Source organism: Osmerus mordax, chromosome 4, assembly GCF_038355195.1.
Source record: "Osmerus mordax isolate fOsmMor3 chromosome 4, fOsmMor3.pri, whole genome shotgun sequence".
In the NCBI taxonomy this organism is placed as follows: Eukaryota; Metazoa; Chordata; class Actinopteri; order Osmeriformes; family Osmeridae; genus Osmerus; species Osmerus mordax.
In genome coordinates this window covers 2,255,776-2,267,840 of record NC_090053.1, presented here as the reverse complement: position 1 = coordinate 2,267,840, position 12,065 = coordinate 2,255,776, and positions in this window count along the sequence as shown.

The window sequence follows — 12,065 nt, the reverse complement described above, 5'->3', positions numbered from 1 at the left end:
AAGAAACTGGGTTACCCACGACATGTGTTTTATTTACACACACAATCTATAGAACCTTTATGGGAACCATCTCCAATATGGATGCTGAAACATGGCATAGAAGAACCCTCTTCCTGCCTGCAAGGTGCCAGATCAGCCTGGGGGTACCTCCCCACTGGGGGTACCTCCCCAGGAGCCACAGGGGTCCAGCTGGGAGTATACAGCACTGCTGCTCCCAACTGCACCCAACAGCCATCACTACTGATGTATAAGTATCAGTCCCACAGGGTATAGTTGACTCTAAACCAAATGATGCATATATGCCTTAAATGCCACTTCATCGAATGGGGAAATGCGGCATTTTGAAAACAAGTAGCGTGACCATAACGATCTTTTTACATCCACTCTAGGCCCATCAGTCCACATTTCTTTCTCACTTTGTCGCAGGAGGCAGAATCATTGTGCTCTGAATGTGACAATCCTGACGTGTTGTTTTTGTTTTGTTGTCGTCTCTCTCCTCGCTGTGCGCGGACCTCAGGATTCACCCCAGCCCGACCACTGGGTCCCTCACTGCGTCCTCCTCTGTGAGCACCCTACACGGCAAGCCATCGCTGCGACGCATCAAAGGCCGCATTCACAGGAGCAAGAGCCTGGACAGCATCGACCTCCTCGACTCCAACGTAAGTGAACGCGTCACATGGTATGCACACGTCTCTCACAAGCCTCTATCGGGAGGTGATCCGGGACACAACACTGAGATAAAGAATGGGTCGAAGCATCATTGTTCACAAATCCATAGCATTTTCAATATAGGCTACTCTTTGGCCATTGTCCTTGAAGACCGATGAAGGTAATCAGTCCAGATAATTATGCTAGAAAGGTCTAAAAATCGAACAGTTGACCCTAACCTTATTTGAGGTTGTACATTTCCTCTGAGTCTAAAAACATTTTGTCATTGCCATCTGAAAAAAAGCTCTGGAACTGGATTTGTTATGATAATCATGAGAAAATATGGCCCTAGATGGTCTTGCCCTTCCCTACAATGTTGAGTTTAAATTTTGAGCACACAAACAGTTCTGTTTTGGCATGTTGAAATATCCAGTTTTTTGGTTAAGTGTATTGGCCATAGATCTTTGGTTATTGATCTTTTCCCTCCCTGCCTATTGTGTGAGCGTGGTCTGTGTTTAAGGGCAGACATGGGGCCAGTTTGAAGGGTAGAATGACTGTCCTTGTGCACATACTGTACATACTGTAGCTTTCCATGTTGGGCTGGTGAGGAAAACCAGGGACTGTATATACAATAAAATGATACAAATTGTCGCTTAGAAGGACGCTAACCAGACGAGATGCAACAGCCGGAAGTCTGCTGTAAATGCTGTGCCGTCTGAAAATGGCAATACGCATCAATGTTACGGTCAAAGTTATCAAATTGCCATGAATAATGAAATCAAACTTGATCTTTCACAAATAATTAGGAGATCACAATTAAATTCTTATGCTGTAAGTCTGACACTGATATGATGGAGGTAAATTCTATTACACTGTAATTGACAGGTTTACGGCGCTCTTGATTCAAAGCCAGGCACAAAGGCTACAGGCTTCGCTAGATTAGCCGATGCCCTGTGGTACCTGTATAGCCCTGTCTGGAGGAAGTGACTTACTGCATCGTCGTTTTGTGGCTTTATGGGCCTGCCACTCAGGCCCAAGTTCAAAGAGCCCGAAAGGCCACCGTCTCGCTAGAGACTGAGAGCACAGTTGAGGGCTATACGACCCCGCGACTCCACCATATATTTCCTTTGCACAGGCTGTGTGCGGAAGAGGGAAAAGTTGCTGACTCGCTCAAACCCAAATGCAGCTGATGGAAGTAACGGTCCGCCTTACAGTGAGTGATGAGGCCGCAGGACGCTCAGTCGACGGCCTCTTTCTATTGCATCTCTCTAAAATGTAGCAAAGGGCTGAAAAATAAGGCTGGTGCTGAGGTTGGGGAATTCATTGTAGATTTATACTCGTAAACAGAATGTGGCATGGTGGAGTTTTTTCTATTTTGTACTTCGTGTTTTGGTCAGATTGTGCACAACATAAGTGTTTTAGTGATAGTTACACATCAGGTTACAAGGGAATAATTTCTTGTCATTCTTCAACTCAATAGTAGTTAAGGGTTGGTTTGTATGCATTGCCTTTTTTTGATAGCTTTTTGTTCTCGATTGTCAAGAGAGGACTTGGCGCTAGGCCTACTAGTCATTTAAGTCGGCAAGCGGCACACTCGTTCACAGAAAGCTGGAATCAGATATTAGTGCTAAAGCTGCAGGAAGCACAACAGAGATGGGAAAGGAACTACCCTATGAACCATCCCTGAATACAGCTCTCTAGATACTCTCTAGAAGAAGGGCCCTGTGTCCTTTTTTACACTTACATTTTAGTCATTAAGCAGACACTCTTAAGTACAGGGACATTTCCCCCGAGGCAAGTAGGGTGAAGTGCCTTGCCCAAGGACACAACGTCATTTGCCTGGTGGGGAATCGAACCGGCAACCTTCTGATTACTAGACCGATTCCCTCACCGCTCAACCACCTGACGTCTCTTCAAACTGTCTATTTAGTATTTAATTCCTTCCGCTCTTTTCTTTTCTCTCATATTAACCCGTTAAGGAGTAGCGTCACACATATGTGATCGTTCGAAAGCGGGCCACACAGAATACCGTCACACATGTGTGATTCTGAACATTCCAACCGACTATTTTCCGATAGACAAAAACTATAAAAAACGCTATAGTATGGCTTCAAAATTTACATTTAGGAGGCTAACATATAACACTAGCAGGTAGTAGCATTGCTACGAGTATTATGCTAGATTGCTAGGTAACGGAAGCTAACTAAAGCTAGCTAGCTTCCGTTTTGGAAAAATAACTCACTCTGGTGGAAGCGTCGGTAATATTTAGAACTCACTCCTTATTAATGAAGCATGACTTTTGTTCCTTACCATTTCTTTCTAAAATTATTAGACTAAAAACTTTTCTTGTCCCCAGCCTCTACTGCCTCTAGCCTCAAGCTTTTCTCTTCAGCCATTTTATATTCTCCCAGAGAGGACAACCTCAATGTCATGGGAAGATTACAAAAAGCTGTAAATGTAAATTTTTTCACGGATCATCATTTTTATAAACACCATATTGCAGTATATGTAGAATAATGTACATTGACTTAGAGCAAGACAAATGTAGACACTGAATTCTCAGTGCAGCCTCTATGCCCATCTGATTATGTTAAGACGGAAGGGCAATATTAGTACCCCCCCCCCCCCCCCCCCCCCCCTTCTCCACAAAACTGTATTTCTTGCCGAAACGTCCTCAGGCAGTATGGGTACCAAACAGGGGTTGTTCTTTTAAGGATAATTTCTGGCGAGTATTTAATGCAGTATTTTCCTGATTCAGCTGTTTTGAAAAAAATGTTTAATGAATGTTTGCTGCAGAGAGGCCACTATGAGGTGAGATGTTGAAAAAACTGAACTTATCTGTACATACAGATGCAGCTAAGCCAGGGAAGAAAAAAGTAATTAAAATAATCACTCTTTGAAGGTGCAGCAACACTAACCTATTGGTCTCAAGATTGACCTCACTCAAAGACTTAATCTGTTATTCACTTGTATAGATCTGCTCCCCCACCTCCATCCCCACCCACTCCAAAAATCCACTTTCCAGCAGCAGTCTTCTGTGGAGACACCCTCCACACAAAAAAAAAAGAAAAAGAAAACACTGTAAGCATTAATTCTCTGCTCATTCTTGTGAAAGTGCTGCAGCTGCATATAGGGGAGCGCAACTGCAGCTGAATTAACCAATCTGCATATTCAGGCGCCTGTTGGAGGGAGACATTGAAGAGCATGAGTGTAGAACGCAGAGAGACCCTGGGAGGAAGGAGTGGGGGGGGGGGGGACCCTGGGAGGAAGGAGTGGGGGGGGGGGGACCCTGGGAGGAAGGAGTGGGGGGGGGGGGGGGGGGACCCTGGGAGGAAGGAGTGGGGGGGGGGACCCTGGGAGGAAGAAGCAAGGCATGGGGGGGGGGGGACCCTGGGCTGCTTGCTGAGAGAAAGGAGCGAGGCATGGAGGGGGGGGGGGGGGGGGGCTGCAGGAGATTCATCACGACTGATAAAGTAGGAGGCTGTTTTTGTATTGGGGCCGGGAGGGTGGGTGGGAGTGGCCAAGGGTGGCAGTGCGGAGAGGACTTAGGGAAGGGAAGGACAGCCCAATGAAGGAGGGAGAGGAGGGTTTTCTCTAGGTGAGATTGGTCTGTTATGTAAGAAGGGGAGGTATGAGTGTGTATGTGGGAGGAGGAGGGGGTTGGGGCATTTGTCCTATGCGATGCACAGCAGAATGGAGGTCTTGTCCAAAGAAGGACAAGTTGTGCTAGATGAGGAGGGTGATTGGGAGTGTGGAGGGAATGGGGGTGCGTGTCTTCCGTGACACTGAGCCACAGCCAGCTGTGCATCTCAGCATGGCTCACGTTTCTGTGCAAGCAGGGGGTGTGGAGCGTGCCCGTGGAGCGTGCCCGTGGAGCGCGCCCGTGGAGCGCGCACGCGGAGCGTGTGATACCCCAGGGCTCTTTAGAGATGGCAGATGTTGGATCTGTGCTGAAGGCGGTGAGTCAGGAGCAGGGTCTGTGTGTGTCCCTAAAAATGAGACATGGGGCACTTCACTGCATGCTCTTTGACTAAAGGAAAGAGTCGATTCTATTCTCTGTTATGCGTACAGCACTCTGTACTATAATGCAGTATAGATGTCGTCTTGAGTTGAATGTTATTGATTTTTGCTCTGTTAGCAGAGCAGTACTCTTCTTCTCCATGTATTTGCATCACTACACACAGTTTGACTGCTTCTAAAATCATTTCTCAATTTTAAATAATCTGTCAGAGTCAGTTTACCTCCAAAACAACAAATATTTGATCGCGCTCATAAGGCCTGCTCCATTGTGGTAAGACTTTATTGTGGTGTGACACTGGCCCATAAAACAACAGTATCTTCAGTTGGTAGTAAGAGGTCTTGTGAAAGTGATTATGAAATCTCTTTTATCATTGGGCCCCTGTGTCCCTCCCTCACTGCAAATCATTTTGAGAGAGGGGGACTCCGTTCCTGCGCTCCATATAAATCCCAATGACTCTATTGACTTTACCTCTTGATTTACAATCCAGGCAAGATGTCGACGCTAAACACCTTCAGCCGCTGAGGATTAGGGAAGATCCAGCCCTAAACCAACACAGGATGTTTTCGTTTAGTCTCTATATTGACATATTTGTTGTCCAACTCATTGGATTACACATCGCTATTTCAGTTAGAATTACGGATAATTTTTCAAAGGAATATTGACACTAATTCTAGTCTTTGTTCGTAATGGCTGAGTCGGGGTCAGGTGAAGGACAGCCTGAACCCGATGATGCAGTGCTTGCGGACATTGTACAAGATGGTGGCCGTTCTGTGGGAAGCTGTAAGAGTGGTGTGAAGCAGAGGGAGGACAAAATCATCTACTACAAGGATGGAGGGCCTAGAGTAGGGCTGCTCTTTAAAGACACAGTCACGACACAAATGAAAATCTGAAATTGCTCCCTGCCTCACTCTTCTGACAGTGTATGTCCCACATTTTAAATGATTTCAACTATAGAGCTTTGCTACGCTTAGATAGATTTATAATTGAAATGATAGCGATGTTGTTCCATGGCCCATTTGCAGCAATATAAATAATTTAGAGTAGTTACTGAAATGATGATAGCATTATTAACATGAATTGTTAAGTACCTGATTTATTGAATTGTCGGTGTCATACCGACAGCAGGCCTAAGCCCCCATTTCACAGCATCCGATAGAATGTTGTTTGCATACAATATGTGTTGTGAATGTTAATTTTGATTTTCACATCTGTTCTTGCGATAAGGTGTGTGTGTATGAGTATGCATTTGTGTGTGCTGCAGTACATGTGGCTGTATACGTGCATCATTTTTTTGTGTAGGTCTGTGTGAATGCATGTACTTGTGTGCCATGCAGTCTGTGTGTTTCTAGACATGCAGGCATTGTGTTTCTGGACATGCAGGCATTGTGTTTCTGGACATGCAGGCATTGTGTTTCTGGACATGCAGGCATTGTGTTTCTGGACATGCAGGCATTGTGTTTCTGGACATGCAGGCATTGTGTTTCTGGACATGCAGGCTGTGTTTCTGGACATGCAGGCTCTATGTTGTTGCCCTGTGAGGCACCATATGCTGCTTCGGCTCAGGAGCACCCCATTAGGACAGACTCATAGTGAAACTGTATGCCTGAAACATCTACACACACGCAAACATACAAACATCCTCATCATAAAATCGCTATACTTAAACATGCGCAGATTATATCGATTGCTGCAGTATACATGCTTTGTAAGACCGTGGAGACCAAGGCCTCATGCATACAATATTTACTAATCAACGGTGGAAAGCAGTTAGGGTTGGTATGGAAATATAATGTACTTCATAGACCTGCAGAGGGCAGAGTTTTACTACTTAAAATACATGAACACACCAGGCTGGAGCGTTAAGGACTGCACATCTGACGCAATGAGGAATGTAGAAAATGTGTGTAAATCACGTCAGTGATGTAATGATAGGGTTCATGCCTTCATCGCAGTCTGTTTATGTTCGCCATGTGCTCACCAGAATGTCCTGGATGAAAGAACATACTCTGCTGTTATACAGTTATCTAAGATGACCTGTTATTATTTAGGATGATGGCAAGAAAGAGAACAAAGAGCTTTAAGTCTGTGTAAAATAACGTTTTTTGTTAATGTTAATTTAATGTTGACTATGTGGGCCTACTAGGGTACTGCTACAACTGCTACTGCTATAATGACAGAATAGTCTCTTACTCTGCTAACACCCCCCCCCCACCCCCACCCCTCCCCCGGCCCGCCCGCCCGCCACACACACACACACCACCCCTACCCCACCACACCAGGCTGGGAGGCTGAGTTGGGCATGTGCTGAATGGAGCACACAAGCACACTTTGGGCCTGTTAAACCAACACGGTGGTTGATAGTTTTTCAAGAGAACATTTCTCCATAAATAAACTCAGTGGGAATTAACAAAATTGATTTCCTGTAGAATTGAGATGTGGTGAAGATTTATAGTATTGTCTGGCTTTTTGCGCAGTGCGGTGAATTAGCCCCCAGCTCATTTTCCTCCCTCACACTCCCTCTCTTACCCCAGCATCCCCACCCCCAAGTCCAATGAGAGCAGCTGATCCCACAACGCCAGCCCCTTTAATTGCTTCATGCTTGTCGTCACCAGCGTGGCCCTCTGAGTGCTCTCATCTAAAGACATGATCCCTGTGTGAGTTAAACAGCCAGATATCACCAGCACATTCCACAGGGGAACCTGAAGGAGAGATAGTGAGACACAAAAGACAGAGCAAGACAAATGCAGAAACAGAGAGAGGAAGATAAGATGCAGGCAGTTAGTGGGGCAGTTGTTACAAAAAAAAGCACAAAAAAACATTTAGTCTTTATGAGACAAGGTGTTCTCTCCACGACTGCGCTGTGAATGAGGCCACTCAGATGGCAGGACTGTGAAATATTTTAGTGTTGCTGTAAAACCGTTAAGGTTTCAAGCTGGAGTAGTTCTCTGGGTTTCAATGAAAGGATCACAAGCCTTAAAGGCTGTGACTAATTAATGTGGTTAATTAATCTGCCATCACCTTTCCCAGCTGTCTGTGAAATTACAATTGCATCGATCAGGATCCCTGTAGTCTAAAAGCTTTCATTCTCCGAAAGAAATGCATACTTGTACTTAGGACTGTAATCCATGATCTTGGCTCATGTTCAAAAGGAGAATTATTCAACACCCAATTTTGCGCTCAAGATCTCTCTCTTCCCTTTTCAATCTATCTTTCTGTTCTCATTCTCTCTCACTTTCTCTGTCTCTCTCTCTCTCTCTCTCTCAACTCCCTTTTTATATGTATACTATATATATATTTTGCTCTCAGAACATCTCTGTATCTACATTAACTGATTAGAATCGTTAATCTTTATTAGCATTTGTACTGTTCCCTTGGGATAAACATACTTAGGTGATTGTTTCTTTGCCAAACACACTAACTGTTAAAGTCATCCAACTGAAAAGGATCCTCTGCTAGGGGCCTGCAAGACTGTAACGGTTGTATTTGTTATCACATGATGTGGTGGCTGTAGGACTGTTATCACATGATGTGGTGGCTGTAGGACTGTGTTATCACATGATGTGGTGGCTGTAGGACTGTGTTGTCACATGATGTGGTGGCTGTAGGACTGTGTTATCACATGATGTGGTGGCTGTAGGACTGTGTTATCACATGATGTGGTGGCTGTAGGACTGTGTTATCACATGATGTGGTGGATGTAGGACTGTGTTATCACATGATGTGGTGGCTGTAGGACTGTGTTGTCACATGATGTGGTGGCTGTAGGACTGTGTTATCACATGATGTGGTGGCTGTAGGACTGTGTTATCACATGATGTGGTGGCTGTAGGACTGTGTTTTCATCTGTGTCTGTGGGGCTCAGGCAGTCAATATACCAGGAAGAAGGGTTGGTCTGGAGGAGTCTGGAAAGGTGTCTAAGTTTAATTTCTGTCCAAAATTCTTATTTGAAGCCATCTAAAGTCCCTGATCAAATAAAAGGTTGTTTTCTACTAAATACAGCCCAGACCACTACCATGTCAGAAGCAGTACCATTCCTATTGTGTTGTTAGAGGATCTCACAATCCTTTGCTGTATGAGCCCATTTAACAACTCAGAGAACTGCTCTAGGTCACAAAATGAGTGAGTGCAGACAAGTTTGTAAAGATGAACTGAGACAGTTTAGAGGCTGTGAAAACTATCCTCTTGAAGCTAGAATTAGATTGCCCTGTGCCTATGCTCCACTTCCACTGCAATCAATACAGCTGTGCAATTGTCAAACATTAGTCTCTGCGCTATCTTTATGGTAAGATAATACCAGCAGCAAGCTGGTGAAGACATGAAGTCTTGTCTTTGGTAATGAAAATGGAATTGTGGTTAAAACTAAAAAAGATCAGACTTAATCATTCCCTTTGAGCTATTGACAGGCCAGGAGGCATAAAATTAGTCCTCCTCAAAATCAATTGCTTAATTGCTTTACACTTTGGCCACTGTATAAAAGCTGACTAAACAAAAAGCTTGTTTTATCGATACTCATGGACATTGTGTTTTAAAAAGAAAAAGATCGAATACACAAACTGCATGCTTTGCATCTGACTTCCTTGACTTGATCACATTACTTCATGACATACCGTAATCATAATCAAAATAAACACAAACCCAAAATATTTAGTACAGTATAGGTGCAAGCTCTGCATTTAAATACAGCATGACCACTGCTAATCTGATTTTTTTTAAATCTAACGCTACGTTGTATATGAAGGTTTATGTTTGATATGCATAATTAATTTTATTTTTATCCTGTCCACTACACATTTTCACTGAGGTCACACTTTTATAAAAGCATCTCTTTACAAGTTGTTTGTTTTTCTGCTGAGACACCTAATCTGGCTCTTTTTATCTCTTCAGCTCTGAATGCGCTAAAGCAGCACCTCATAATCAGGTGGCATTAGGAGTCCTTGTGTGAGGCATTAGTGGGGACCATCGACTAGATGTTGGTTATAAACATCAGCCTGGTTCTGCACTCACACTCTGCTGGGCCCGGACTCTGACAGAGGAAAGTGTGAAGATTAGTGTGCCCCTGGCCTTTGCACAATGTCCATTCAATGATGGCTTCATGCTCATCGGCCCCTGTGACCAGTATGTCATGCCAAGAAAAAAAACAAACTCCTTGCACTGTCCTAGTTTTCAGTTTAAGGGGACTAGCTTAGATTGAGCACATGTGGTCCTTATCAAATGTCAGTGCATGCTATGTTTTGCCACTGGTGCAGGATCCATTCACAACTGTTTTGGTGTTTTTATTAACGGCCACTCCAGTGCTGTTGTGTCAGGTGATATCTTTTACCATTGGGGATAATAGACACCTACATCAACCTTGGCTTTGCAAACTGTTAGCCTGAACGGTTAGATAGTGAAGCAATTCACTCACAATTAGTAGCAGTTCACTGTATCAGAGAAAGAATGCATTGAGTTAGTAATTAGCTTTTGCACTTGTGATTTATCTCTATTCTCAAATGTGCTGAGAAAAGGGTATATAGCTAATTCTGTTGGACTGCATGTGAAACTCCCTCTGTGCCGTTTGAGTTTTACATTTAGTCATTTAGCAGACGCTCTTATCCAGAGCGACTTACAGTAAGTACAGGGACATTCCCCCTGAGGCAAGTAGGGTGAAGTGCCTTGCCCAAGGACACAACGTCATTTGGAAGAGCCGGGAATCGAACCGGTAACCTTCAGATTACTAGCCCGACTCCCTAACCGCTCAGCCACCTGACTCCCTACAGTTAGTTTTACACACATGCAGGCATGACTTTAAAGCAGGATGTTTCAAGGGCCTCAGTATAGAACACATTAAGCTCAATATAAACCAACGTTAAAGACGATGTTATTGCGTACAGATGTCAGTAAAATGTTGCTTTACATCTCCATAGAAATACTTTCGTGTTTACATTTTAGGGATTCATGGCAGGCTACTGTACACATGGAGGTAATAGATTGATTGCTCCACCAAATATGACCATCAATCATACTTGATGGTTTCATCTACTCTGTGCATCGCCTACTATGAGCTACTGTGCCCTGAGTATTATTTCTGGATTGCTATGGTAGGTACTATGCACTATGCAAGGACATAGGTATAGGGTTGTTCTGATTAATACACAGTAGACACCTTGCTCATGAACCGGTGTTGCATTACCAAGCTGGAAACATTTTCATGTTGAGTATTTGCAACGTTAGTGCTGTAGTTTGTCACATTTTTCATGGCATCTCTATGACTGCTCCTGTTTATCAAATTCTTATGACCTTGGCCAACTCACCCTCTTCATTCTAGATATCCCCCTCCCCCCTACCTCCCATCGTCCAATGGAATCAGCTGCAAGTCTCCTTACGTCAGCAACATTGCAGGACCTCTGGGCTCCTCTTGCATTATATTCATGCCCTATCTCCTCCTGTGCTCATTAGTGCAAAAGGTAGAGGTGACAGGAACCGTCGTGGAATTACAAAGTGACAAAGTGCACAACAGAAGGTGCTGCATAGAAATTAGGGACTTGTAACAACAAACACAATAATGCACTGGGAATAGAATCTGGGGTGCTGAGATTTGGTGCAGTGAAAAATTTACATTTTAGCGTATATTGATTACTTCCCAGTTCCTCTTGGGGGGGGGGGATATCGGACTCAAAGTCTAAAGATGTTGGACTTTTTACTCTGTGTTTCTCATTCTGTTAAAGGACAGGATATACTATTTACTAAGGATTTACTTTTAAGGTAATTTGCTGAAGTTCTAAAACTCAAATGAAAATTTTACCCTATTCCGTCTTTATTACCTTTTTGGTGTTCAGCATTGCTTAAAAGCGTCACATAAATCTCACAAAAAAAGGATTTTCTGCTTGTCCCAAAGAAAGGTCTTGTGGAAAACTGACATTTAGGGATGAACTGCAATTTTCTGCTGAAGTTGCAGCACTGCCCAGTAGTGTGACTGCACAGTGTAATAGATTGTGTATGCCTGTCTGTTGTCTATAGCTTCTCCACACCAAGACAGATATCAGGGACATACTGTATATTCCCTCTCATAGGGTTAGAGTGACAGACAGCCATTTGTTAACAAGCTCAGTCTGTACGGTAGGATTCATCTCTGTAAACATTTCATCCAACTCTGGAGTCAGATGGCTGAGCGGTTAGGGGATTGGGCTACTAATCAGAAGGTTGCCGGTTCGATTCCCGGCCGTGCAAAATGACGTTGTGTCCTTGGGCAAGGCACTTCACCCTACTTGCCTCTGGGGAATGTCCCTGTACTTACTGTAAGTCACTCTGGATAAGAGCGTCTGCTAAATGTAAATGTAATGTAAGTCTCACAGTCTCACATATGTGGGTATGCATAGCTCCAGTTTTTATTTTAAGAAATGTGTTGAGGCAGTTATGT